The sequence below is a fragment of the Meleagris gallopavo genome, chromosome 19, assembly GCF_000146605.3.
Source record: "Meleagris gallopavo isolate NT-WF06-2002-E0010 breed Aviagen turkey brand Nicholas breeding stock chromosome 19, Turkey_5.1, whole genome shotgun sequence".
In the NCBI taxonomy this organism is placed as follows: domain Eukaryota; kingdom Metazoa; phylum Chordata; class Aves; order Galliformes; family Phasianidae; genus Meleagris; species Meleagris gallopavo.
The window spans coordinates 7,108,507-7,112,900 of NC_015029.2; the positions used below are offsets into that span (position 1 = coordinate 7,108,507).

At 54.3% G+C, this 4,394-nt stretch overlaps 1 long non-coding RNA gene across 1 annotated transcript in view; it reads right to left on the minus strand.

The window, feature by feature from the left end:
- LOC104913686 overlaps window positions 1-218 on the minus strand; it is a 5,906-nt gene extending 5,688 nt beyond the window's left edge. The window contains exon 1 of the long non-coding RNA XR_795550.3: window positions 133-218. This is a non-coding gene — a long non-coding RNA (uncharacterized LOC104913686). The remainder of the gene's footprint in view (window positions 1-132) is intronic.
- Window positions 219-4,394: the final 4,176 nt, after the last annotated feature.

Below are 4,394 nucleotides of genomic sequence, written 5' to 3' on the forward strand. Positions count from 1 at the left end.
GGGGGGAGGCTGGCAGCGCGCTGCCTCGGCTGTTGCTTTCCTCTCTCCGTTTCTCTCTTTATTATATTCCCCCCCTCTCTTTTCCTCCTCTCTTTAGTTCCATTTTCAACCCTCTTTCCAGCTGGAGTTTACCATCGTTTCGGTGCTGGAGTCAAGTCTTGGCTTGTTAAGGGCGAATGCCTCCCTGCGTCTGGCGTTCAGCAGAAGCGATATTGCAGAGCTCAGAGCTCGGGGAGGGGGAAGAACAAACTTTTAGCGAAGTCGCCTGGCGCCGAGCCCTGGGAGGAGGAATTGGGGCCGAGCCCGCATCGCTGCCACCGCGCAGCGCGGTCGGCGGGGCTTTAAATCAGTGCTGGGGCTTTAAATCAGTGCTGAGGCTTTAGGAACGGAGGGGGGGAGGAGGAGGGAAGGGGGTTATTTGGGTTTTGTTTTTACCGAAATGCCCCCGGAATCACGGTTGTGCAGTGCTCTGTGCTGATAGTGGAGTGCTGCTGCTCTGCCTGCTCCCAAGTTGGTGCTGGGGCTGAAAGCAACTCCCTGCATGGTCCCGTCCCCCCCCTCTTCCAAAAAAAAACACCACCACCCAGTTCTGTTATAGGGTGAGCAGATGGATGCAGAATCACGTACCCCTCAAATAGTGGCCATCAATGCCCACACTCTTGGTTTAATAGTGAGGCTGGCTGCCCAAAGTTCTGGCATTTCCTTTAGTGCTGCTGTGGGTGATGGACCCTGAGTGGGGTGATCAGGATTAGGCCCCGGTGATGTGCATGCGTTTTCCTGGGGAGCTCGGCTCGCTGTGGATGCTGGTAGCATGCTGTGATGTTAGTCATGTTGGAGGAGGGGGGGTGGGAGCAGTGTGTGTCACCTTGCTGCTGTCTGGCAGAGGGTTTGCATGCTGGTGTGAGTGAAAAACAACGGGTTGGTCTGCTCAGTTCTAAATGCAGTGTGTGTGTGGTGGGGAGGGAGGTGTGGGGGGCACAGTGGTGGAGTGTGGGGGGGAACACACTGTAAGCAAGAAATGCAAAGTTATGGGGAAAATGTGGCTTGCAGTTGATGGAAATGCATGGTTGGGGTTTGCTGCAGGAAAGCCTCTCCAACTTTATCCACTGGCCTTTGGTCACACGTTGCTGAAAACCTCAGCTTTGGCTCTAAGGGCTGAGATTGAAAGGGGGGAGTTGGGTCTCGCTCTGAGCTTGGGACGGGCAGAGCTTGTGGGCAGCTCGAGGAGCGTGTGGAGTGCATGCTGAACGCTGAGGGGATGGAGAAGGGCCCGCTCCTGTTTGCATGGCACTGGGGTGCTCTGGCAGGGCAATGGCTGGGAGCTGGGCAAAAAATAGCCGAGCTCGGATGGTTGGTGCCTTCCTGGAGCAGCCGGGGGTCAAAGGCGGGCTCTGGTACTGCGTGGCCCCATCAAAATCTCAACTCAGTTTGGCCTAAAAAGGATAACGGCACGGGGGCTCGTGGCCAAGCCCTGCCCTTGGTTAGACTCAGATAACCCCGCTGATGTCATGGGTGGAAACGTGGCCAGCACCGGGCACTTTTAATAGTAGGATCTCGTTTTGCTGCTCACCTCATCAGCGGGTGGCAGACGCCGGGCAGAGGCTCCTGCCAGGGCTCCACATCCCCAGGCATCTCTGCAGCCCTCGGTGCCCACTGTTCTATGGCTGCAGCCAGGTTGGGTCGGTGATGGGTGTGAAAGTAGCAGAGCTTGGTGCTTTGGGCAGCAGCCTTTTCCCAGATCTCTGAATAAAAGCGTGGCTCGCCGTAGCTGTTGCAATTCATACATTGCTTCCTTCTCTTTGCTCCCGAGGAGGTGGAAGGTGCTGGGTTGGGTCAGTGGGAACCCAAACCTGTGTGCAGTCCCCCTTTCTGCTCCTTGTAGCTGCTGGGAAAACCCATACGGAGGGAAATGAAAAATAGGCTTGATGCACACGGTGTCACTGCCTGGGTGAGCGTCCCAGTGAGCATCGCCATGCCCCTGTTTGGGGGATGCTGAACGTTGCTGAGGTCCCTATGGGATCAGGAGATGAAGAACAGACGCACTCAGAGCTGTCCGAGTGCAGGGCTCGACCTCTCCTGACTGACACATGCAAAAGAAGCCAAGAAGGAAGTGTTGTCTTTATCAGAATCTCGGTTGTGATGGTGAAATAAAGCCTTGGAGGGTCCCTGAATTTACTCTGTGTTGTCCTGCTGGGTAGGAGAGAGCATCTGTGCTCCCCGTGTTTGGGGCATTTTATTTATATAAAGGAGAGCAGAGGAGAAAGCCGCAGAATTTTAGTTATTCCTTGCAAATATTATGGTTGGCATTTTGCTCCCGCTGAAGGAAAAAAAAAACGAGGGGGCAATCCAAATGTTTCACTGGGAAATACGCCCCGCCTTCATCCCACCCACATCTGGTGGGCAAAAGTGAATAGTGATAGAGAAACGGGTTAAAAAACCCTTTTGTTGATATCCCTGGGTGCGGGGATGGATCCCCGTGTGCCGGAGTGGTGAATGTTGGGTTTGGCTGTGGGATGGTAAAAAACCAACCAGGGTGTGGAGGTGTCTGTGGAGTGGGCGGGGGCTGCCTGTGGTCCTGAGCCGCCCCAAAGTGTCCCCACACATCGGGCTGTGTGAGCGGGGATTCCCTTTAGGCTCTTGAAGTTGGAATCACTTTTATGGCGTTGCTCTTGCCATAAATAATCTGAGGCCCCGTGTGATGAATATCCCAGACCTCCTATCATACGTATCCCGGGAGCCTTTATGGTGCATCTCTCCTGCTGTTGGCGAGGGGTTAGCAATGCCACGTGTGAGCCTGGCTCCTGAGTGCAGCTGGGACACCTCACATCACTGCGGAGCGCTACGGGGCTGCATGGACCTCAATCACCTGATGGGCCTCTCGTTAATCTTGCTGCATGGATCCCATCCCCAGCACATCTCCCCATCCTATCCTCCGTTTGTGGTGCTGAGGGATGCTCGGGGCAGTATGTGGGGTCAGTGCTGGCAGTTCCCTTGTTGCTCCCACCCAGGCCCAGCTTGGCTCTCATTTCAGCCCAGCTACAGAGCAACAGGGGAGGCAGCCCGGGTGGTTTAATTCTAATTGATTTTGTCAGGAGTTGCTGTATTTTATTACACGGAGACTCCGGAATAACTTTGAACGTTTGACACGCGCACGAAGAGCTGCTTTCTGACGTTTCCTTCTTTGCTCGGCTTTTATTCCCCCCTCCTCCTCCTCCTCAAAGCAAAGCTGTGCCTGCAGGGAGGAGCAGCGGCTGCGTCTCTCCGAAGGCTGCTGGAACATCAAGGCAGCACGGAGCAGACGAAATCATATTGCAAATAAGGGTTTAAAAACCCCTGCAGAAGGATCCCCGCATGCACCGTGATTTTCAGACTTAGCCTCGGATAATGCCCTCTTGTTAAATGGGAACCGGCCCTGGGAAGTGGCCTTATTTTTGTTTTGGACGGTGTTTGGCTTAGAAAAAGTGAAGGAAAAGGTGAAGCAACCGGAGATTTTAGGAGCATTTGGAAATAGAAGGTGTTGTCTGGGATAAACAGAGAGCAATTCCCATGCAGACAGTTCACATGAAGCCCGAATGCTGCTCCCCCCCCCCCGCGAAACGTTGTTTAACGTGGAGTTAAAAACTAATCCTGTTCAAACAGACCACTCTAAGCACAAAACATTTGTTTGGTTGGGTTTTTTTGGCTGCACCTGGGGCTGCCGGGCCCCCAGCCTGGTGTGTGGGGTTGGGTACTGGGATGGGGCTGGGTGGGAAATGGAGGCAGGTGGGATTTGTTGGGAGTTTTGGGGGCTTTGGCCTTGTGGTGGTGATGCCATCGGGCTGTGCTTGTATGCTTTGGGCTCGTGGTCACTTGGAGGTTCAGGTGGCCAATGCAAGTGGCTTTTAGGGCTGGGAGTGGGGAGAAGCTTGCGCTTGAGTGCTCCAAGTGGGGAAAGAAGCAACACCTCAAGTCTTGGTTCTGTTGGGGTAAGGATTGGGGTAAAGATTCCTCCTGCTCTCCCGTGCATCCCAATGGAGGTGACATTGGGAGCTTGGTCCCCCGGGGTGCTTTTGGGGTCCGTCTCTTGCTTTCCACTGTTGCGTTGGTGGTGAAGGGAAAGCTGCTTTGGTGGCCTCACTGCCCTGTGGGGCTGCAGGGAGCTCCCAATGGCTGGCATTAGGGCCGTCAAAGCCAACTTTCTGTATGGTTTGAACCTCGAGTTTGGGTCTTGTCTGATCTTTGACCCTTCCCTCACGTTGCATCGGGTGCGAGATCGCTGCGCAGCGAGGAGATAAAAGGTGCAGCCCTGGTATTTGCGACCAATAAAACAGTAATGGCATTCCTGTCTGCTCGTTACTTCTCATGCTCTCCTCTTTTGCGCAGTCTTGGCTTTCTTCAGATTGCACTGACTTAAA